Below are 26,646 nucleotides of genomic sequence, written 5' to 3' on the forward strand. Positions count from 1 at the left end.
ATACCAATACAACCATCTATAAAATTTAAATTCCAGATTTGACTGAAAAGAATTTTGTTTATGAAACAATTTGGCACAATTTTTTTTGGAATTCTCTTATTGTATAGACTAAAATTTTAGAATATATCAATATAGAATCTACATACGTAATAAATGAATATAGAATAGCCATTTAATTTTAATTTTGCTATTTCTCACAGAAGAATTATTTGATACTTTGTGTTATAAAATCCAATTGAGTCTCCTCAGTACAATGTGTGAGAATAACCATGGGTTAATGAAGGAATTGATCAATTTGCTAGTTAATCCATAGTGCATGGGAAAGTAGCTATTAGGGAAACCATGGAAAGAACAGCTGGTCTGCTCATTGGAAAAAAAAAATCTTATTTACTGGGTTCATTCCAAAGATGCTAAATAACTACATAGTCCCCAGGTGCACTGGTGGTGGTTGTTTCCTTTACAATCATTCTGAACTGTGGTGTAGTTTTAATGGAATCATATGGGCAATATTTACTGCCCAAATTGGACAGTACTCCCTATATACAAATCATATTCAGCACAAATGAAAATCTTCAAGTATTGTTCAGTCAATGATATTCTGATTACTGAACAGCTGCAATGAATTTTTTCATTTGTCATATATTGTATCCTTTTATTTCTTTTAAAATACATAATCCTTATAAATATAATAAAAATAAACATGAGGAACATTATAATATCCAAAATGCAGAGATTGTTGCTTACGATACACCTACTATTTACTATGCTACTCAATGACAAATATAAATGTACAATTTTTATAGTAATCACTTAAATACTTTTCCCCTTATTTATTTTCCCACTCATTCTTAAAAAAACAATTCAAATATAAGGATGAGTTCCAATTTTAATAGATTTAAATGAAATCATTGTTTCTTCTGATTTCATAGATTTTTGTAGATGTTTTCTTCTGATTCATCCTTATGGAACTTTTTGTTCTTACAAACGAAATAACAAAACCAGCAGAGTCTCTCCATACAACAAAAAGTTAATGTTTCTTCTAATTGTTTTTGTAACACTAGTAGTGAATTACTAAGTAAGTGCAATTTTTTGTGCCTATACATATATGAAACATGCATTGTACTTCCACGGGGCTACTGTTCACAAAGCTTTCAAACAGTATCCCTTCTTTTGTAAAAGTACATAGTTCTCAATTAAGGATACTACCGGCTTAGTACAATAACCTGAAGCAATCTATGATAGATCTATACTATACTCAGATAACTTTAATGAATTATAGATGTTTATGCAAACAGAGCCTAGAGATAGGTCTCATGTAGTATCTACTTGTAGTCAAGGCTGAAATTTCTAGAGACCAGCTAGGGCTGTATAGAGATAATTTCATGAAGGATCTCTGCCTAAAATTCTAATGTCATTCTTTTCATGCGTTGTGTGTGTGTGTGTGTGTGTGTGTGTGTGTGCATGTGCATTGTGTGTATGTTGCCAATAAAGGGTCCACCAGGAATGGGCCATATCAAATGACCAGTGTCAAATAATATGACTAATGTTACAATTTAATAGCTCTACACACAGTCTTTGAACCATGGCCATATTTATTATATAGTCCTGCCTATTTTGCAACGCTCTCCCCATTTCAACAGAGACATTCTTCATCTTAAGTGTTTATGCTAATCAACTCATAATGTACAATCATTCTAGACTTGCAATTATCAAACTACAAAACATTGCTTTACAGAAAACTGTACACTGATAATGTAGAAGCGATTAATCTCTCTAGTATTGTTCATTTGTTGCTATGGAAATAGTGTTCCCATACAGAGCTATTAGTAAACATTATATTAAGATTTCTGCCAGGGACAGAGTCAACCCTGGCAAACTCTGCAACAAATCCAAAGCAGTATTATTGCAGTCATGCTCTGCCATGCATACACACATCAGAGTGTGCTTTTTAATAGTAGGATTTTGTTTCAGTGAAAAAATAAAATTTATTTCTATTATAAAGCATACTGATAGACAATTGACCACCTACTGGTATTTATTGGGAATGAACACAATTAAAATGTATAAATAATTTTATAAATACAAATAACTTTTATTTTCTTTTTTTTTCAAGATGAAATTTTATATATGTTCTTACTAAATTTGAATGTTTCTTTTAATACAATGAACAGTTGCCACATTTCTTGCTTTTGAATTTAAAATAAAAATGTAACTCTTTTCTTTCTAGAAATGGGTGATACTGAAGTAATGTTAATTTTTGATTAAAATAATGCAACACATCATATATTAGCTTGTTAGAAGGGGCAGAATCTCATGATCATATACAACGCATTTGGTCACATTTGACTGAAATGACATGTGGGCTGAAATAGTTTACCTATTTCCATTAGGACTCATAACAACATATTTCTGTAAATATATTCCATTCATGGCACAAAGTGAAGAAAAATATTTTAAATTGCCATGAAATATACCTAGCTGTCAGAAAAGCTAGGTTTCATGAAATTTGTCTCTAAACAAATATATATTCAGCCTATATTAATCAAACTAAAAGATTTAGCCTATCTTTTTACTCATCACTAGACCAGTGTTATAATTACCGCTTGAGAAAGTATTCTTTGAGTATAATTTAATATGAAATATTTAATTTAATTAATTTAATATGTATATAATTTAAAAGGCAATAATCTCAAACTATTGAGCTAAATGCATTAGAGAAAAAAGGATGCTCATTTAATTGCCTTGGTAACTTTTATTTTATTTTATTTTATTTTATTCCAGTTTATTGAGGCATAACTGACAAATAAAAATTGCATATAAAGTGTATAATATGATATTTTAATATTCATATGTATCGTGAAATGATTACCACAATCAAGTTAATTAATATATCCATCATCTCACACAATTACCTTTTTTGTATGTGTGGTGAGAACAGTCAGAAAGCTTCAAGTATACAATTTAGGATTGCTGACTGTAGTCATCATGTTGCACCTTAGAATCTCCAGAACTTATTTATCCTGCATAACTAACATTTTTTACCCTTTGGCCAATATATCCTTATTTCTTTCAGCACCCCAAGCCTTTAGCAGCCACCATTCTACTCTCTGCTTCTATGAGTTTGACTTTTTTAGGTTCCACATACAAGTGAGATACTGCAGTATTTATCTTTCTGTATCTAGTTATTTCACTTAGCATAATGTCGTCCAAGTTCATCCATATTGTTGCAAATAGCAGGATTTCCTTCCATTTAGAACTAAACGGTATTTCATTTTATATACATACAACTTGCATCACATTTTTTTAATCTATTCATTCATCAGTGTCCACTTAGGTTACTTACATATCTAGGCTATTGTGAATAACACTGCAGTGAACATAGGAGTGATGCTATCTCTTCAGGATAGTGATTTCATTTCCTTTGGATACATACCCAGAAGAGGTATTGCAGAATCATATCATAGTTCTATTTTTAATTTTTGACAAGCCTCCATGCTGTCTTCCATAATGGCTGTACCAACCATTTACATTTCTACCAACAGTACATAAATGTTCCAAAAGTGTACTAAAAATGTACCTTGTTTGCACAGCCTCTCCAACACTTGCCTTTTTTTTTAATAACAGTCATCTAACAGGTGTGAGGTAATATCTTATTGTGGTTTTTATTTGCATTTCCCTGATAATTATTGATATTAAGCACATTTTCATGTACCTGTTGGCCATCTGTATCTCTCTTGAGTAATGTGTCTCTAGGTCCTTTTCCCGTTTTTAAATAGTTTGTTTTCATGATATTGAGCTGCTTGGATTCCTTATATATTTGGATATTAACCCTTTATCAGATGTATGGTTTGCAAATATTTTCTCCCATTCCATAGCTTGTCTTTTCATTGTGTTAATTGTTTCTTTTGGTCTGCAGAAGTTTTTAATTTGATGCATCACACTTGCCTATTTTTGTTAATGTTTTCTATGCTTTTGGGGTCATGTCTAAAAATCATTGTCCAGACCAATGTCTAGAAGCTTCTTCCCTATATTTTCTTCCAGTAGTTTTACAGTTTATGTCTTACATTTAAGTTTTTAATACATTTTCAGTTGATATTTGTATATGGTGTGAGATAAGGGTCCAAAGTCACTCTTCCATATATAAATATCCAGTTTTTCATTATCATTTATTAAACACTATCCTTTTCCAATTTAATCATCTTGGTATTTTTAACAATGTTAAGAGATAGATCTAATATTTTGCAAATTTGTGTTAAATTTCAACTGATGAAATCATTAAATGTAAAGATATGCTTTAGTTTTCTATCATTCATTCATTCACTCATTCAATCTTTTTCTTCTTATTATTATTATTACCATTATCATTATCATTATCATAAGTGACATTCCTAGCCAGGAAGGTAGCATTTTATGTTATTTAGCTTTACTTAATTCTATTTTATTTTTTCATCATGATAAGTGTACTCCTTAATCCCCATCACCTTTTTTGCCTATTGCCTCACCTAATTCCCCTCTGGTAACCCCCAGTTTGTTCTATATGGCTAAGACTGTTTCTTGGTTTCTCTCTTTCCTTTGCTCATTTGTTTTGTTTCTGGAATTCCACACACAAGTGAGATCATATGGTATTTGTCTTTCTCTGACTACTTATTTCACTTAGCATTATACTTTCTAGCTCCATCCATGTTATTGTGAATGGCAGTATTTCATTATTTTTTATGGCATAGAAATATATATGTGAGATATAGATATAGATATGGATATAGATATATAGATAGATATAGATATAGATATAGATATAGATATAGATGATATAGATATAGATACAGATAGATATGGATATATCTTCTTTATCCATTCATCTATCAGTGGACACAGGCTGCTTTCATAGTTTGGTTATTGCAAATAATATTGCAATAAACATAGGAGTCGATGTATTCTTTTGAATTAATATTTTTGTATATTTTGGGTAAATACCCAGTAGTGCAATTCTCAGATCACAGGGTAGTTCTATTTTTAATTTCTTGAGGAAGCTACATACTGTTTTCCACAGTGGCTGCACCAGTTTGCAGTCCCACCAACAGTGTAAGAGGGTTCCTTTTTCTCAATATCCTCACCAACACTGGTTATTTCTTATGTTTTGATTTTAGCCATTCTGAGAGGTGTGAGATGATATCTCATTGTCCTTTTAATTTGAATTTCTCTGATGCTGAGTGATGTTGAGCACCTTTTCACATGTCTGTTGTCCATCCAATGTCTTCTTTGGAGAAAAGTCTGTTCATGTCTTCTACCAATTTTTAATAGGATTGTTTGGTTTTTGGGTGTTGAATTTTATAAGTTCTTTATATGTACTGCATACTACAAACCCTTTATTGGATTTGAAAATATTTTCTACCATACAGTAGTTGCCTTTTAGTTTTGTTGATTGTTTTGTTTGCTGTGCAGAAACTTTTTATTTTGATGTAGTCCCAATTTGTTTTTGTTTTTATGTCTCTTGCTTCAGGACACATGAATAGAAAAAATGTTACTATGGCTGATGTCAGAGAGATCACTCTCATCTCTTTAAGGATTTCTACATATTCAGGTCTCACACTTAGGTCTTTAATTTATCTTGAGTTTAGTTTGTATACATGGTGAAAGAAAGTGCTCCAGTTTCTTCTTTTGTATGTGGCTCTCCAGTTTTCCCAACACCATTTGTTGAAGAGGTTGCCTTTTTCACATTGTATTTTCTTTCCTTTATATTTGTTGAAGATTAATTGACCATATAATTGTGGGCTTATTTCTGGATTCTCTGTTCTATTCCATTGATCTATGTGTCTATTTTTATGCCAGTATGCTGTTTTATTACTAACACTTTGTAATATAACTAGAACTTTGGAATTGTGATACACCCAGTTTTGTTTTTCTTTTTCAAGATTGCTTTGGTTACTCGAGATTTTTTGTGGTTCCATACGTATTTAAGGATTGTTTTTTCTAGTTCTGTGAAAAATGTTCTTAATATTTTGATAAGGATTACCTTAAATGTGTGGATTGTCTTGGGTAGTGTAGACATTTTAACAATATTTATTCTTCTGACCCATGAGCATGGAATGTCTTTCCATTTCTTTGCATCATCTTGAATTCCTTTCATCAGTGTTTTATAGTTTTCAGAGTACAGGTCTTTCACCTCTTTGGTTAAGTTTACTCCTAGATATTTTATTGTTTGGGGCGCAACTATAAAGGGATTGTTCTCTTAATTTCTTATTTGAACAACCTAATTCCCATCAATGAAATTGAATCAGTCATCAAAAAAATCCAAAAAATCAAAAGTCTAGAGCCAGATGGCTTCACAAGCATGGTCTACCAAACATTTAAAGAAGAGTTAATACCAAGCCTTCTCATACTATTCCAAAAACAGACAGACAAAACAAAAACAAACAAAATAATCCACAAAAGTAAGGAAAATTTCCAAACCATTCTATGAAGCCAGTATCACCCTGATACCAAAATCAGATAAAGATACCACAAAAAAGAAAAGAGGGAGAGAGAGAGAGAGAGAGAGAGAGAGAGAGAGAGAGAGAGAGAACTACACACCAATATTCCTCATGAATATAGAAACAAAAATCCTCAACAAAATATTAGCAAACCAAATCCAACATTATATTAAAAAAAATCATTCACCATGATCAAATAGGATTTATTCCCGTGATACAAGGGTGGTTCAAAACTAGCAAAACAATCATTGTGATATGTCACATCAGTAAGAGAAAAGATACAAACCATATGATCATTTCAACAGATGCAGAAAAAGTATTTGAAAAAGTACAAATTCTATTCATGATAAAAACCCTCTGCAAAGTAGATTTGGAAGGAACATATCTTAACATAATAAAGGCCTTATATGAAAACCCACAGCTGACATCACAGTCAATGGTGAAAAAATGAGAGCTTTTCCCCTAAGGTCAGGAACAAGACAAGGATGTCCACTCACATCACTTTCATTTAACATAGTACTGAAAGCCCTAGCCATAACAATTAGGCAACGTAAAGAAATAAAAGGCATCCAAATTGGTAAGGAAGAAGTAAAACGCTCTCTGCAGATGACATGATATCACATATAGAAAACCCTAAAGATGCCACCAAAAAATAGCTAGGACTGATAAATGAATTCAGTAAAGTTGCAGGATATAAAATCAATGTACAGAAATCAGTTGTATTCCTCTACACTAATAATGAATCTATTGCTTATTATTACATAAACATTTGAGTGCCTACTTTAGCTTACTTTTCAGAATAAAAAAAATACATAATCTGCCTGCCATTAAAGAATTTCAGGTTTAGTAGAGTTGGAGAAGCAGACAAGTTAGAAAATTAGTGAATAGATGGTTTTGAGAGTTTTTCAAGGATTGCTTTCAATGAGCCCAAATGAATAATATAGGAATAAACTCAAATTATCTACAACAAAATTGATCACTTTATTGGTTAACTATTTCAGTATTTGTTTTTAAATCATTGTTTAGAAGTTAATACAAAAACCCTATTTTGAAGTTTTTAGGGAAAATCTCATAATATATTTAGCATTCATAATCAATAAAACAAAATGGATTTCCATGATCCATCATTAATTTTACCCAACAGAATACCATTTGTATTTACCTTCACAATAATATTTTAACAGGTATAAAGTATTGTCAAATTTATATTTTCGTTATTAAAAATCATTTTTATATTTGACAAATGATAAAATGCCTACTACCACATTGACCAAAGAAGCTTCAAAAAACACGTGAAGTTCTACATCACAACTTTAAATGTTTCAATTCATTACAGTTAATGAAGGATGGTGGATTTGGAAAAGATTTCACATTGGATGTAGTCACGGTCATTTGTTCTGTTCATTAATTTATTATGTTATCACACTTGCATGAATCTTTCACTTTTAACATATTAATCCATAACCAACTCTGTAAGAATTTGTAGTGAACAATACACTAACTGTAGACAAGAAGCTCTATATGTTACATGTATATATCATACATATATAATTTTCCCATTAGCATATACATTGTATTATTTTTAAAATATTAAGCTTTAGGCTTCAAGGACTTTGTTCATCTCCTTTTATGGTATAGTGATATCTACATTTAAATCAATTGCAATTAATTGATAAAATATAACTATCAGATTTATTGAATAAATACTATTAAGTCAGCTAATATTTGATAGCAATCAGCCCAAAAGTGAAGAGGAATAGCTTTCAAGATCTAATTTGGACAGTGAAACTCATTTTCATCTAATAAGCATTAATGTGTGACAAAGTTGCTAGATTCCCAAAGGCATCCTGGAACACATTTCATCTGGCTACATCATTATGGAAATTTTGACCTTTGATCTTGATTATGCATTCACATTTCCATGATGGAAGTTATAATTTTTGCTAGATACCACCCATACCAGCATTTTGCATAAATTGTTGCATATGAGTTTCAGTTTAGTAAATGGGTGGAGGGTGGGACTGACTCTTGTTGTAAGATAAAAGTAATCAACATTTATAGTGTATATTGACTAAGGGAAAAATCTTTCTTGAGAATGAAGCTAGTGAGGCTGTAAAAAGCAACAGCTTTCAAAATTGAAAAGACTGGCACACAGGTATTTTGAATCCAAATATCCTGTGAAATTTCTTCTCAGATTTGATGTCATATTTGTGGTAAATAGCACCCAAACACAAAAACAAACATAACAACTGGATGGTATACTGTCCATTCTTGGACACAACACATGGGTCCTATGCAGTGAATAAAGTTTAATATTTGAAATTCCAATGTGATTAAGAAGAAATCTCAAAAATGTAGAAAAACTGAGTTGTTTTAATAGCACTAGATGGTCAATATACTTATCTTCTGTTTCATTTCCAAGTAGCAATAATAATAAAATTTATTTACATGAAAAACAGAAAAAAACTTTATACTCTATTTATCCTCTATGGAAAATTGTTAGAAGACTTTTAATAAGGAAGTACAAAATATCATTATAAAAAATTCTAACTAGACCAAAAAAGGGAGAAAAAAGTCCTGTCAAAACTGATATCACACACTGTTCAAGCCAAATATTTCTCTTTCCAGTCTTCCTTTTATTTCTTCCCCCAATCCTCCTATTTCAATGGTTCTTAAAGTAAGCAAGCACATATTAGAATAATCTGAGTATATTTTAACAAGTATCAATGTGTGGCCCACATGAGACCAACAAAATGAGAATCTTTGCATTCATGGCTTTGTATTGATATTTATAAAGCCATTAACCTTCCCACCCTCAGATGGATGTGCATGGAGTGGGGGCAAGGGAGCATGTACGAACAATTATTAACGTTTACTCCTTCTCTTTCTTTCCTTTCACTGGCTATTTATTAATCAAGTTTATTGAAATACAATTCACGTAACATACAATTCATTCATTTAAAGCGTCCAGTTGTATGTATTTTAGTATATTCATAGAGCTGTGCAACCATCACTATAATCTAATTTCAGAATATTTACAGATACCTCCCAAAATAAATGTCTTACCCATTAGCTGTCACTTCTCATTTTACTCTAATCTGAATATCCTATTCCTCTGTTACCACTAATCTATTTTCTGTCTCTATAGAATTAGCTATTCTAGACATTTGAAATAAATATAATCACGATAGCCAATCTTTTATAAATTCCATCTTTCACTTAATATTTTCAGGTTGTACCATGATTCAGTCCTTTCTTTCTTTTTTTTATTGCTAAATAATATTTCAGTAATTGGCTATAATATATTTGATTTATCTATTCATCAGTTGATTAACATTTGGTTCATTTACCCATTTTGGTTACTATGAATAATGTTGTTGTAATCATTTGTGTACAAGTTTCTAATAGACATATGTTTTCATTGAATCTATAAATCAATTTTGGGAGTAATGTTCAAAGTATTTGCCCATAATTCTTTTTATTTCTGTAAGGTTGGTATTGTTAGCACTTTTTTAAGTCCCAATTTTAGTAATTTGAATTTTCCATACTTTTTCTTGATCAGCCCAACTAAAGTTTTGTCAAATTTATTAGTTCAAAATTATTGAACTAATTTGAGTTATGAACTATTGAACTAGTTGAGTTATGATTTTTAAAACAATTTTCTGTAACATTTTTGTATTCTTTATTTCACTTATTTTTGTCATCTTCATCATTTCCTTTTTCCTGCTTTCTTTGGATTTCATTTCCTCTTCTTTACCTGGGTTCTTAAAGTTGACTTTTAGGTATTATTTGAAATCTTTTTTTAATATAATATTTATAGTTGTTCATTTCTTTCTGAATGCCGCCAATTCTGCAAAATATTTGTCTTGTGTTTTTAAGCCTTTAATGTTCTCATTGAGCTTTTTCTTTTATGTTTTACAACTTTTATCTAAATACTATAAAAGGGATCCCCCTTGCATCAGCATAACCATTTATGAGTTGCATGTTATGTGTAAGCTTCCCTAACCAGTTAGGTATTTATCCTTTACTTTTGACTATGTGTACGGGATATGAGTTCAGAGTTTTAAAAAAAATATGATTTTTTTCCTTCATATTCAGTCAAGAACTAGTAACTCTGAAGTTTTCCTCTGATCATTCCTGAGTGTGTTCTGTATGTGGATGCACCATCTTACAGAATGCCAGGGGTGATTATGATAATATTTATAAATCTGACTTCAGGAACATCCTTGGATCTGAGTAGCTGATTGTTCACAGTCTGTGTTTGGTCACAGGTTATGTTTAAGTTTTTCGTTCGAGTGAGGCTTCCACCTCATTGTGAAAAATTTGTGTGCAACTTGGGGAATGTTTCCAAGTCCACATTATGCATCTGCTTTATTGTTCCTTTGTGAGTGCACTGTAGCCCATGTGTACAAGATTCCAACACCCCAGAGTTAAATGTGATCCTAGGAGAGTTCTTTTTGGCTGTACTGTCCCCTGGTTCTTTCTATGAAACTTCTGGCTGCTCTAAAATATTGTCCAATTTAAAAGCTACCTGCATTTTATTAATTGCTATCCACAAAGATCTCCACTTTTTGACAACAACTTTAGAACTAGAGTCCTCCTTTCTCTGTTTCAAGTAAAATCAATCCTCTCAGGCAGAGATGTAGAGCTATTTGCTCTTTCACCCTGCCTTTTTCTCTGGGCAGAAACCTTAGAGCACTGCACTATAGCTGGAGGTAGAACCTGCTTTTCGGAGTGGCACTTCTGCTTTATGAATAGGCACTGGGGAGGATGAAACCCCTGCTCTTTTTAGTTGCATATCTCTGTTTATGGAGTGTCCACCCTATAAGTATGCTGGGACATAGGTGATGGAGGCCCTAATGTTCTCACCCTGCTATGTCCAGTATAGACTTCTCTATGCATGAGGACTGAGGAGGAGAGAGATCCAATTATGTGGGCTGTGTTTTCCTGGAATAGGCTTTCTACAACATGATATTTAGTCAAGGGGTAGAAGTAGGAGAATGAAAAAATGTCAGCAGTCTATCCCTGAAACCATAGCCCCAGACTGAAGCTGGTAGGAGGGAGGGTCTTTGTCTTCTCAGCTACACAGAGTTTCTATAACATAAGGCTAGGATCGATGGTAATGGAGTGAACTGTGTCTCAAAAGACACAAACTCTCACTGTTTTTACTGAGATTTCATAGTTTGCTTGAATGGATGTTTCTCCTTTGCTGTATGTATGCCCTTAAGGCAATTACCAGAGAGTTTGTTTTTTTGTTTTTTTTTTTTTTATTTTTTACACTTATCATTTATATTTCTACTTTGCCTGTGACAGATTGCATGAATGTCCTTACTCTATCATTCCAGAAGCGGCTCATATTCACCTCAAATCAGTAGTTCTAATGTGCTCAAAGTAATCATCTGAGGAAATTTTAAAAAATATTGATGCCTGTTTTGCTGTGCAAGATTCTGATTTAATTCATCCTGATCATTGCTTGGGCTACAGGACTCATAAAAGCTCCCTGGATTACTCTAAATTTTAACCAAGTTGAGATCCAATGGCCTCAGTCTAATCCATGGGTGGGCCCATAGTCTTTAGTTATTTTGGGGCACCACAAAATTTGATCTTTAAAGACATCCATTGGATGGGCCCTAGTATGCTACTTGAGTCACGTAGCAATACATCAAAATATCTTCCTCCAGACACTTACTTGTTTCTTCTACTAGTACTAATCCATCTCCCTGATGCCCTATTGAAAATACTTAATAGTCCAGAGAATATAAAGTTCGCATATTCTCTTCAAGATGTGCCATCACCTTTAATTATAGTATTTTTAATCCTTCATCAACATGCTCTACCTTATGCTGAAGTTCATTCATCAGTTTGAAGTAGGGGAGAAGTTGAGTGGTTTTTATTGGTATTGCGACAATCAGTTGAAGAACCTCCCTTCATATTTTAAAATCAAAATTTTACCAAGGAAAGGTGGCAAGAGATGATCATTGAAGAAAGAGTTCACAGACAATTGTTTTCTCCACTTGGGTAGTGTGACACATTGTTCTTTACTTCTTATGGAGCCATAAAGTCCCACATACCAAGAAGGGGAGTTGAGAGTGGCAGGAAAGAAAATGTAAAATATTCTGGATGTTAATATGAGGGGATCTAGATCCTACCACTAAGTCAGTAAGTAACTCCTGACTTTGAGTATATAGTCTAACTTCTTCAGCTCTTAGTGTCCTATGATGAAACTCAATATTATTTAAAAATTCAAATAAATGAAGAAATAAATGAATTTAAGTAGTTTAATTGAATAATCCTAAAGATCTTCAGGATCATAATTATTTAATTCTCCTCATTATGAAAAGTATTAGGAATTATCATGTAATTCAGAGGGAATATTATTCAAAGATGTGATTCTCAAAGTCAGATCAAGGAAGTATCCAAAGCCTGGGCTTTTTTCCACTGCTTACTGCCATGTTCTAGTTTCAAAACTAGTTTTACCAATGTCATCCTCCCTCTGCCTCTTCTCACTGGGTCATTTTGGTCCTAAACCATATGAATGGACATAGGAAAGATTTGTTTTATGGAGTAATTAGGAGCAAAAGTGGAGAAAATACAGAGCTAGGATTCTATGTTATTAGTATATAGCTATCTTAGTCCATGTTCATTAAAGTCCACCAGAGCCTGACACATACATACTATTTCTCTGTTGTATGTGACAAAAATACATTTTCTTGGCAGGTTTCTGATTCATATTCTTGAACTTCTGTCAGCTTTTTCACTAATTTTAGTGCCTCCTTGTCATGGTTTCTTACAACTAGTGATGTAAAATAAGAGTCATTACGGGAAAAGCACTCTGGCAACTAAAATAGTCTAGAAGATTCATCCTTAATGAATATGTACATTTTATGAAGTTGTTAATATATGTTCTAAATAAAAAGAAAGAAATTAACAAATTGCTGATTAATTCACAAATTGCTGATTAATTCACATCAAACAATATTCTCTGTCTCATTCTGTGTGTGTGTGTGTGGGGGGTGTATGTGTGTGCTTTTCTCTCTCTCTCTCCCTCTTCTTCTTTTGGTAGGGAATGGAGTATGTTATGTGTATAAAGAACTAAAGATTCCCAAAGTGGCTATTTTCACTATAAGGAACATTTTCATTTTTTTCTGAATGGCTGAATTTTGGATAAAGAATATACTAAATTCAACATTACTTATCACTACTTGGAAGTAGTTTTGTGTTAAATAGGGAGTTATTGCATGATCTATATGTTTTTTATTCCTGGTGTTGAAGAAACTGTTTCAAAGACATTCTTTAGAGAAGGAGAGACAATTTTTTGGCAATCCTGTCTTAACAATTACACACAAAATAAACCGTAGTTAAATTCAGAATGAGGTCACAAAGCTTCCCTCTGAATTAGCTTACCAGCCAGTGGAGGTCATTAAACTTTATTTGATTTATACCTAATATCTTTTGACAGTTGTAAGCAACATGGTTACCACAGTGATCTTTGCATCAACACAACCATCCATCGAGGAGAGATGGTCATGTTTTCTTTTTGTTTTTTAATAATTAGAACTAAGTTGTTTTACCTAATTTATATCCTTAAGTATAGCTGATTTGGAATGCTTATGTTGTTAATGAACACATGCTCAAAAAAGTGGATGGCTGGACATTATGTACAGTTCACTTTACTTGGAACTTCAGTTTTCTGAGTCTAAAAGTATGCTAATATATAAGTAGAGCACAGTGTTTTCTAATGATGGACCAATGACCTAGAAAACAAAAGGGAAAAAAAGGGACTTTCTAGGGAGATTAGAAAACAATATGATTGGCCAACATGTCCCATTTTGTATGGAAAATGGAAATAGGGAGACAATTTATTTTCAGACCATTGCTTGGTAACTACATAGGCAGAACAATAGGGATTTAGTAACTTTTCACACAATTGTCTTTAAAGTATACTTCTGATTTTTTAAAGCAATCTGTAGATAAATATTAGTAATGCCATATTTCATATTCCCTATTAAGAAATTCAAATGTTTGTATACTTGTCTACACAAACTTTTAGAAGAAATAAAGTCAATTTCTTTTATGCCTCCCTCCATCTCCACCACCACAAAAAATACTACCACCAACAACAAAAATAAGCAAACAAGGAAAAAGCAAACAAACAAAAATTCTGTAGCCTTTGTTCAATTCACTGTTTCCTATATTTAAAGGATCATGGACTTTTTAGGTAAAATGTGTTAATATCCTGAAAACAGTGTGACTCCCCAAGAAATTCTGACTTATAGAATAGTATTGATCCGATACAGTGTCCTGTCTATGGGAATCACCTACCATAGAAAGCTAAAATATCCATAATAAAATCCTGTGACCTTTATTAGTGTTCTAAAGCTCAATACCTATATCTTGATTTATATAATCTTATGCGTCCTTTGCCTCTAACTGTACACGGGTTCCAGGAATAATTGTATTCTTCATAATTTGACATTTTGTCTAGAACTCATCACTTATTTATTTTTTAAATTTTTAATGTTTATTTACTTGAGAGAGAGGAAGAGAGAGAGAGGGAGAGAGAGAACATGAGTGGGGAGGGACAGAGAGACAGGGAAACACAGAATCTGAGTTGTCAGCACAGAGTCCAACGCAGGGCTCAAACTCACAAATCGTGAGATCATGACCTGAGCCAAAGTTGGACGCTCAACTGACTGAGCCACCCAGGCGCCCTGGAGAACTCATCACTTAGATACAATTGGCTGACACTTCTTGTTTTACTCTTTGTCTGTGTGTGTGTGTGTGTGTGTGTGTGTGTGTGTGTGTGCCTATGATCTGCCACTTAACTTCAAAGGGCATCTACTATGTAGGTCATCTTGAATGAAATAACACATTGCCATATACTGATTTCATGCCAAGTTCCATGACTGGTATCCTTGCTGGCATAATTTCATTCACACTGATATGAAATCATTCATACAGTCAGAAGGTGTGTATTATGCAGAGTTAATCAGGTGATAACTTTGTAAATATTTGGAAAATATTATTAGTAGTAGTAAGGGATAGAGCTGGAACTCAGAGCTAAAATGTTCAACCCTATTTTCTAAGCTAACTGATCTATTTTTATAAAACCATCATTTTTCATTGCTGAGTATTTATACCTGAATCCTTATAGAGTTTCACAGAAAACAAAAGTTATCACAATCTTCAAACAAAAGTCATTATAACATAAAAAAGCATTTGCTCTCAAAAGTTTCTTGTTACTTATTTCTACTTTAGGGCATATTATGTCTAAAGGTATTAGAATTTTTGTTGGTTTCACACATATTTGTCCTGTAAATATATATATATATATATATATATATATATATATATATATATATGGTAAAGTGGACAAACAAATCCTTTAAAAGATTCAGTATTTCATTTAGTGACTTTTGAGTAGTTTATAAATCATATTCAAGCTCATCACTACTTAGAATCTGACAGTTTGATCTATTAATACTCAAAGGAAAGAAAATCAATAGGAAGTTTCCAAAACGAGGGAACTAAGTACAAAACTATCGAGCTCTTTGAAAATTGGTGAAACTTTATTTTTTGTTGTTGTTAAAAATAACCTTCAAAAAGTCAGTTTCAAAATGGTAAAGTATAGAAGATACCGCATGCAGTATAGGTAGAGAAATAAATTATGTCCTTTCTTTGAAAATATTCATTATTAATTTTTTGTGTGATTCTAAGACTGGCAGTGTATTGTTATTTTAATTCCAAACGTTAAAATATAAAGCAAACTAGGGGCGCCTGGGTGGCTCAGTCATTTAAGTGTCTGACTCTTGATTTCGACTCAGGTCATGATCTCATGGCTCATGAGCTCCAGCCCTGTGTCTGGTGTGTTGTGATTTTTCTCTCTCCTTTTCTTTCTGTCCCTCCCCTGCTCATGCTCTCTCTCTCTCCAAATAAATAAATAAGCTTCAAAAAAAACCCAAAAACTGTAAAAAAATTAATTTTATATGCTTAGTTTAATTTTTCGATAGCTTCCCAATACACCTTTTTTCACGTTCTTTATAGTTTGAAAATTGTTTCACATTTTAAATGAATTCACTTAAGAAGGCTGGTTAATTCCCAAGCATAATTCAGTTTTCCTGGCAGAACATGATTTTCCTTTCTTTATTAAGAGTATAGGTATAATTAGAATGAACCTCAAAGGTTTCATTTATTTATTCAACAAATATTTTTGAGCACTACCATGTGCCAGGCAGTGTTCTAATTGCTTTAGATAAAGCAATGAACAAACCTGCTCACCATGAATCAAATATCATGGAAGACTATACATGTGTAGGTATATCCAGAGGGGCTGTACGCTATAAAGAAAAATTAAGTAAGTTTAAAGGAAAGTAGCAAGATGGTAGTTGTATTAGTTAGGGTTTTCCAGAGAAACAGAGCCAATAAGTAATGGATAGATGATAGATAGATGATAGGTAGATAGATAGATAGATAGATAGATAGATAGATAATGAGAAGAGGTTTATTATAGGAATTGGCTTATGTTGTTAATGGAAGCTGAGATGCCCACAACCTACCATCTGCAAGAAACAGGAAAGCTGGTGGTATAATTTAGTCTGAGAACAGAGGCTTCAGAAACAGGAAAGCCAATGGTGTATCTTGCAGTCTGAGTCTGAAGGCCCCAGAACCAGGAACTGTGATGTCTGAGGGTAGGAGAGATGGATGTCCCTAGTTGGAGAAGAAAGTTTGCCCTCCTTCACATTTTTTGCTCTATTTAGTGTCTCAGCTGATCTGGCACTGCCTACCCATTGCTGATGGTGGATATTCTTTACTCAGTCTGCTAATTCAAATGCTAAACTCTTCCAGAAATGCCCCAGAGACACACCCAGAAATAATGTTTTACCAGCAATCTGAGCAACCTTTAGCCCAGTCAAGTTGACACATAAAATGAGCCAGCACGGTAGTCAAAGATAACTTCTCTGATATGGTGTCATCTGAGCATAGATGTGAATAGAATAGAAAGCAAGCAATGTGAATACCAGGATAAGAGTTTTCAGGCAGAAGAGAGAGATCAAGGCAAAGTTCCCAGGGTAAGAGCACACTTGGCATGCTGAGGGAGGATAGTGAGACCAGAGTGTTACATAATCTTAAAGAGATGATAGAAAATGGAATCAGAGACGTAATAGAAAATAAAATCATGCTACTCTAAGGGTTTTAGGTTTTATTCTCATATGAGAGGGGAAACCACTGGAGTTCTGAGCATAAATGGGAAATTAATTATTTTTGTTTTAAAACATGAACTATCTGATTGGAAACATTTAGTGTGTCTTCCTATGTCTTATAATGTGGAATTGGGAGAAGAGGGCAAAAGCAGGGAAACTAATGAGTAATTCTTTTAATCTATGAGGAGAAAGATAAGTACGGCTTAATTTAAGGTGGTGGTCACAGAGGTGCTGAGAAATAGTCAACTATGGGATGTATTTTGACAGGATTTGAGGATGGAAGTTTATGTGAGAGAAAAGCGAGAGTGCTTTAAAGTTGCTAGGGGTGGAGGATAAATGAGAAAGAAGAAGTGTTTTTGTTTGTTATTTGGGTGATATTTTAGGAGGAGAGCCAATCATAAGTAAAGACAAAGTAGGAAGGAGACATTGGAACAGGAAACATTGATAATGCAATATAAGGAAATAATTGATACTATATTCTTTTACAACAGTCTGGTTACAGAGGTATAAGTGGAAAAGTTAACCTTGAAGGAAGGGATACTTTCTGAAACAGAAGCACATGATAAAAACACAGAGAAATGAAAAGGAGGAGAGCAGTAAAAATGAAGAGACATTCCCATATTAAGTGACTAGGATAATCTCTAAAGAGTAAACAGGATGGTGGTAGAAATGTGACACTAGTTTTTACTTTATACGATTTGACATAGAACTATTTGATTTCTTCTGCTTTAAATACTATTTTAAATGGTTGTGCCATTTAACTAATGGATACACTGAATCTAGGATGCTTGAGAGAAGGTCTTATTTCACACATTGTTATATACCTCTAAGAAAAATTGCAATATGGACTTTGGAAAGAATGAACAACCAGAAGGATTCTATGCCATGAGAGTTGTAGAAGTGCTTTCAGAAATGCCTGACTTGAGATTAGGAGTCCTGTGTTCCTCCATATAGAATAAATGATCCATAATCTGGTGATAATTCCAAAACATTTCACTAACATCCTCTTCTACTTGTCAAACTCAAGGAGTATTCCAACCCTTTCCGGCACTTGCTTTCACACATTTCATGAGGCAAGGTGGAAGCTGAAGTTGTCTTTAATCCTATATGGTTTAAGAGGAAGTTTATTTCCACAGCATTTTGTGAATGTGGTAAAACAGTTTCCAGTGGGAAGGGACCCTGTACAAAGTGGAGCAGAATGACTAGACAAAATTGTGTGTCAGAGGTTTTTTTTAAGTCTCAATGTCTATTTTCCTCTTTATTATTGGACCTGGCATCTGGGAGGGTGCCTACTAAGTAATCCTATAAAAGAATCTCTATTATGATTGTTGGGTGCAAAGTCAATGCTTCTGCTGTTAGTAGGCATTATAAAGTCTTTGGAAGACACTAGCTAAAGAGAAGTCATACCAAATAGTGGTCATTACTGGCAATTTAAAAAGCTACGGGAGGTCATGTTTTAAGGACAGATGGTGCCTAGTGTGTCTTCTTAAATTATGTCACATAGACAGTCCCGGTTTCTTGTATAAATATTTATTATTTTACACCCTTTGAACCTGCTGCCAAAATAGGTCTCCCTAGGTAAACTCTCAGCACAGCTCTGACCCCATTCACATCTTTTAAAGGTATGAGCATGCTAGCTCAGAGGGAAGCAGCCAGAATTTGGTATGCTTCTTAAAAGCTGTCAGCTTTGTTCAGTATAAATTTCTGAAGTCTGAAAGCCTGGCTGCCTGACAGTGTTTCGTTCTCACTGTCATTCTGGTGATCACTCTCTTCACACTACCAGCTGGGCCATCACATCTCCTCGGTAGTGAGGGGCAAAAATTACAGTAACACTTGGTTTTATAAAAATCACTTTCCTGGTAGCTCAGGAGCCCTCCTGCTTTTGGTTGACACATGTTCTGCCTGGCAAGGCCAGATCTCATTTCACAGAGAAGTGGAAAAAAAGGTGAAATTATACTCGAAAACTAAAAGACTAAACTTATGAGTCATGTATAATCTGCTAAAGGTGCAAAGCTCGCAGTGGGGTCCACGTGACTACAACAGCTTTCTTTATTATAAACTAACTATCCGTCACTACAAAAGTAACCTTTGGGTGTCTATGGTATCCCTTAAAATTTCTTTATTTATAACACTAAAAGTAATGTAAAAAGAAAACTATGCCAAATTATATCTCTGCTCAGTTTTGCACAAGAGACCTTTTATCTTTTCTTCCGGCTCTGCCTATGCAGCAGGTGGGACAAATGTTTTAGCTTGGTCTGAATTCACTTTGACTGTAAGTAATCTAAATGAAACATCTCACGAGTAATTTGTGTAAACTAATCCCCCCTAGAAGAACTAATGCTTAGTCCTTGGGGAAGTTTGTCACTTTTATTTGATGTTATAAGAATTTATCTCCTGACAAGTACACTATCAGGGTGTCACTAGTAGTATCAATTTAATTAAGGTACTGTCAGCTTCTCTCTAGTTTGCACAATTTAATGTCTCAGTCTTTTATAATCAAGTGGGCTAGAAAACTGGTGTTGGGTTTACTAGCCCCTATTTGTTTTCTTTTCCTGAAGTGAGACTTGAATTGTTAAAACCAGTTTTAGTCATTTTATGTTAACACAGATAGATATATATTTTATATTTCTTTTTGTATGGTTGAGTCATTTAGTATCAGATGGACTCCCAGCCCTACCCTCTACATATCCAGGAATATTTAAAAACAAAATTAGCGGAATTTTTTAATTGGACTGACTAATCTATTAAATAATATATGAAGATAGCAGACTATAGGGACATACTAAGAATTTTGGAGAGAGCTTTTGTTTCTTGTTAAAAATAAATAAAAGGCTTATAATATTTGTTGTATGAAATATAGTAGTGTTTTATAAGTGAAAATGGTTCTATCTAGCATGTAACTATATTAATTTTACCAGCCTATAATCATTTTAAAATTAATTACTGTTTTTATATGTATAGTGTAACTCATTACAGGGAGCACAGAGTGTAGAAAGACTACACTGTGGAAAGAATGCTTAATTTTTGACTTTTTGAAGTAAAAAATTTTGTTCAGTAAAGATTCAGTTCCACAATTAATTAGTTGTGTTACATACACAGAGACACACCCTATCCAAGCTGGAAAACAGCATCGGCTATCATTTCAACCAAACCTCATAAGGTAAGCAATTATGGATAGATGTACAGATATAGGTACAGGTACACGTGCAGATACAGGTATAGGTGCAGAATTAGAAGTGGGGGTCCAGGTGCAGGTAGAGGTAGAGATATATAGCAGAAAGGTAAGATTTTCTGGCCAAAGTACACAGGTAACTCCTGCATGAATAATTAATTCTTCTAACCTAAATCTTTGTTGTGTGAATTCGAATAACTAACTTTTATTTTTGTGACATAAAATGTGAATATTGAATAGGCATTTAAGGTCCTTTTCTGTTCTAAGGTTATGAATCTAAAGGCTAAGAATATAGTTTCTGAAATTATATATTCCCATATGTATACATTTTATAAACAAATAAATTTAATTTATATGCATATATATTCTCTGCATGCATGAACACTATTTTGGATCAGTGTATAATGGCATATATCCATCTTTAAAATATCATGTATACATAATATTTTCACTACCTTTCATCCTCTTTGTTCTGTCTATTCATCTCTCCTCACAACTCCTGTAGCTACTAAACTTTTATTGTCTCCATAGTTTTGCTTTTCCAGAATGGAATTCCATATAGTCAGAATCATTTGGTATGTTGGCTTTTCACATGGGCTTCTTTCAGTTAGTAATATGTATTTAAGATTCCTCCATGTCTTTTTAGGGCTTCATGGCTCTTTGGTGTTTTGTTTTGTCTTCTTTTGTTTTGTTTTGTTTTGTTTTGTTTTGCTTAAAGCTCTTAGTAATGTTTCATTGTCTGGATGTACCACAGTTTATTTGTTCACCTAGTGAAGAAATTCTTGGTTGTGTCCAAATTTTGGCAATTATGAGTAAATCTACTATAAACACCCATGTTTAGGTTTTTGTGTTGACATAAATTTTCGTCTCCTTTGGGTCAATGCCAAAGAGCGTGATTACTGCATCATATGGTAAGAGTATGTTTTGTTTTGTAACAAATGCCAAACTGTTTTCCATAGTGGCTACACCATTTTGATTTGCATCTGAAATGAATGAGAGTTTCTGAAGCTCCACATTCTTGCCAGCATTTGCTGTTGTCAGTGTTCTGGATTTTGGCCATCCTAATACATGTTTTGTAGTATCTTGTTATTGTTTTAACTTGTTTCATCTCTTCATATGCTTCTTTGCCATCTTTATGTATTCTTTGGTAAGGTGCCCAGGGCTTTGGCCTATTTTTCATCATCACTATTTTTTAAGAGATTTGGTGTTTCTTCTTAAGCAAATTTTGTCTTATTGTTATTGATTGCTAATTTTACTTTGTATTGTATTCAGAAGTATCTCTTTAATATTTATTCTTTAAAAGTTTTTATTTGATTATTCATTTAAAAATTTTCTTTGCATATTCAAGAATAATGTGGATTCACCAGGCTTGATGGCAGTATGTTTAAGTGCCCCTTACTACCAATCAAACGTATTAAGCTGTGTGAATATTCTACAACATTTTTGTTGTTGTTGTTGTTGTTGTTGTTGTGTTTAACCTATAAATAATTAAGAGGGGAATTTTGAAACCACCCACCCTGATTGTGAATTTTTTAAATATATATATATTTTTTATTTAAATTCAAGTTTGTTAACATACAGTGTAGTCTTGGCTTCTGGAGTAAAACCTATTAATTCTTCTCTTACATATGATACCCAGTACTCATCCAGAAAAGTGCCCTTCTTAATATTCATCACCCATTTAATCCATCCCCCTACCCACTTCCCCTCCAGCAATCCCCAGTTTGTTTTCCGTATTTAAGAATCTCTTATAGTTTGCTTCCCTCTCTGTTTTATCTTACTTATTCCTTCCCTTCTCCTATGTTCATGGTTTGAGTTTCTCAAATTCCACATATGAGTGAAATAATATGATCTCTGACTTTCTCTGACTGACTTATTTTGCTTACATAATACCCTTTAGTTCCATCCACGTTGTTGCAAATGGCAAGATTTCCTTGTTTTTCATTGCTGAGTAGTCAATCATATATATATACCACATATTCTTTTTCATTCCTCAGTTGATGGACATTTGGGCTCTTCCCATACTTTGGCTGTTGTTGATGATGATGCTATAAACATTGGGGTGCATGTTCCCCTTCAAATCAGCACCCCTGTATCCTTTGGGTAAATACCTAGTAGTGCAATTGCTGGGTTGTAAGGTAGTTCTATTTTTTAATTTTTGAGGAATATCCATACTGTTTTACAGAGTGACTGTACCAGTTTGCACTCCCCCCAACACTGTGAAAGGGTTCCCCTCTCTCCACATCCTCACCAACATCTGTTGTTTCCTGAGTTGTTTGTTCTAGCCACTCTGACAGGTGTGAGCTGGTATCCCATTATGGTTTTGATTTGTATTTCCCTGATAATGAGTGATGTTAAACATCTTTTAATGTGTATGCTAGCCATCTGGATGTCTTATTTGGAAAAGTGTCTGTTCACGTCTTTTGCCCATTTCTTCACTGGATTATTTGTTTTTAGGGTATTGAGTTAGTAAGTTCTTTACAGATTTTGGATACTAACCCTTTACCCGATATGTCATTTGCAAATATCATCTCCCATTCTGTAGTATGCCTTTTAGTTTTCTTGATTGTTTCCTTTGCTGTGCAGAAATTTTTATCTTGAGGAAGTCCCAATAAATCATTTTTGCTCTTGTTTCCCTTGCTTCCAGAGACATGTCTAGTAAGAAGTTGCTGCAACCGAGGTCAAAGAGGTTGTTGCCTGTTGTTTCCTCTAGGATTTTGATGGTTTCCTGTCTTACATTTAGGTATTTCATCCATTTTGAGTTTATTTTTGTGTGTGCTGTAAGAAAGTGGTCCAAGTTCATCCTTCTACATGCCTCTGTCCAATATTGCCAACACCATTTGCTGAAGAGACTGTATTTTTTTCCATTGGATATTCTTTCCTGCTTTGTTGAAAATTAGTTTGCCATACATTTGTGGGTCCATTTCTGGGTTCTCTGTTGTGTTCCATTGAACTATGTGTCTGTTTTTGTACAAGTACCATGCTGTCTTGATGATTACAACTTTGTAATATAGCTTGAAGTCCAGAATTGTGATGTCTCCAGCTTTGGTTTTCTTTTTCAGGATTGCTTTGGCTATTCAGGGTCTTTTCTGATTCCATACAAATTTTAGAATTGTTTGTTTTAGCTCTGTTAATAATGCTGGTGCTATTTTGATAGGGATTGCATTAAACGTGTAGATTGCTTTGGGTAGTATCAACATTTTAATAATACTGTTCTTCCAATCCATGAGCATGGAATGTTTTTCCATTTCTTTGTGTCTTATTCAATTTCTTTCATAAACTTTCTATATTTTCCAGCATACAGATCGTTTCCCTCTTTGGTTAGGTTTATTCCTAGGTATAATGGTTTTAAGTGCAATTGGTAATAGGATTGATTCTTTTATTTCTCTTTCTGCTTCATTATTGGTGTATAGAAATGCAACTGATTCCTGTACATTGATTTTATATCCTGTCACTTTGCTGAATTTATGTATCAGTTCTAGCAATTTTTTGGTGGAGTCTTTTGGGTTTTCCATATAGAGTATCATGTTGTCTGCAAAGAGTGAAATTTGACTTCTTCCTTGCCAGTTTGGATCCACTTATTTATTTTTGTTGTCTGATTGTTGAGGCTAGGACTTCCAGTACTATGTTGAACAACAGTGGTGAGAGTGAACAGCCTTGTCGTGTTCTTGACCTTAGGGGGGAAAGCTTTCAGTTTTTCCCCATTGAGGATGCACAAGTCAGCTCTCAACAAATACAAAAAGATCAGTATCATATCCTGCATATTTTCAAGTTTCAATGCTATGAAACTTGAAATCAACCACAAGAAAAAACTTGGAAAGAGCACAAATACTTGGAGATTAAAGAACATCCTACTAAACCAATCTTGGCTTAACCAAGAAATCAAAGACAGGAAATAAAAAAGTACATGAATTCCAATGAAAATGAAAACACAGTGGTCCAAAACCTTTGGGATACAGCAAAGGCATTCATAAGAGGGAAGTATATAGCAATCCCAGCGTTCCTAAAGAAGGAAGAAATGTCTCAAATATGCAACCTAACCTTACATCTAAAGAGACTGGAAAAAGAATAGCAAATAAAGCCCAAAACCATCAGAAGAAGGAAAATAATAAAGATTAGAACAGAAATCAATGATATTAAAATCAAAAGAAAAAAATGGTAGAACAGATCAATGAATCTAAGTATGGGTTCTTTGAAAGAAGTAATAAAATTGATAACCCCCTAGCCAGACTGATCAAAAAGAAAAAGGAAAGGACCCTAATAAATAAAATCATGAATGAAAGAGGAGAGATCACAACCGACACAGCAGAAATAAAAACAATAATAAGAGAATACCATGAGAAAATATATGCCAAAAAATTGGGGAATCTGGACAAGTTCCTAGAAACATATAAACTACTAAAACTGAAACAGGAAGAAATAGAAAATTTGAACAAATCCATAACAAGTAAAGAAACTGAATCAGTAATCAAAAATCTCCCAGCAAACAAGAGTCTAGGGCTGGATGGCTTCTCAGGGGAATTCCCCAAACATTTAAAGAAAAGACAGTTAATACCTATTCTTTTGAAGTTGTTTCAACAAATATGAATGGAAGGAAAACTTCCAAACTCATTTTATGATGCCAGCATTACCTTGATTCCAAAGCCAAAGACCTGACTAAAAAGGAGAATTGGAGACCAATTTCCCTCATGAACATGGATATAAAAATTCTCAACAAGATACTAGCAAATTGAATCCAACAATACATTAAATGAATTATTCACCACAATCAGGTGGGGATTCTTGGGCTGCAGGGGTGGTTCAATATCCGCAAATCAATCAACATGATACATCACATGAATAAAAGGATAAGAACCATGTGATACTCTCAATACATGCAGAAAAAGCATTTGACAAAATATAGCAACCTTTCTTTATAAAAACCCTCAAAAAAGTAGGGATAGAAGAAACATCTCAACATCATAATGGCCATACATGAAAGACTCATAGTTAATGTCATACTTAAACAGTTTCTAAATATTTATTTAATTTTCTTAAATTTGAAAAACCTGAATTTTTACAAACAATAAAAAATTATGCCCACCATGCAAGATTTCATTTGTTTTACAGTTGAAGATCTTTTCAAAATATCTTTCTAAAATATCTAGGATAGACTTTTAAATGTTAGAGTGTTTTAATTTAGATTGCTTTAAAAGATAATTGTACTGGTATTGTGCATAAACTTTTGTATCATCTGTGTATCACAAGCTTTTCCATCTTAAAAAATATCCTAGCAATTATAGTAGTCCATCAAATGACTACTATATAATATACTGAATCATTTTATGGTGTTGTGTATATCGTCTATTTCTGGTGTTGTGAAAATATCAGAAGATCACATCGATGATCCATTTATACTGCCATTGTCAATATATGAAAGACTCTTTCATTGGAATTAAACTAGACCACCATTTTTTTTTCCTGATGTGGTAATTTACTGGTCAAAAAGTACATCTAAACTTAATTTATATTAATTTAGTTATTAGAAAGTATGAACACATATTTCTTCTGTCTTTATGAATTATATGATCAAATACTTTTTCTAATTTAAACATGAATTTTTATTTTATTAATTTCTTTTAATGCGTTCCTTTTAATACTGTAGTCTTGCGATTCTTATAATGCTGTAGTCTTGCGATTCTTTTAATACTGATTGTCCTTAATACTGTAGTCTTGCGATTCTTTTAATACTGTAGTCTTGTAGAATAAGACTTATTCTTATTCTTTTAATGCGTTCCTAATACTGTAGTCCTATTCTACAAGC

The sequence above is a fragment of the Prionailurus bengalensis genome, chromosome D3, assembly GCF_016509475.1.
Source record: "Prionailurus bengalensis isolate Pbe53 chromosome D3, Fcat_Pben_1.1_paternal_pri, whole genome shotgun sequence".
NCBI lineage: Eukaryota > Metazoa > Chordata > Mammalia > Carnivora > Felidae > Prionailurus > Prionailurus bengalensis.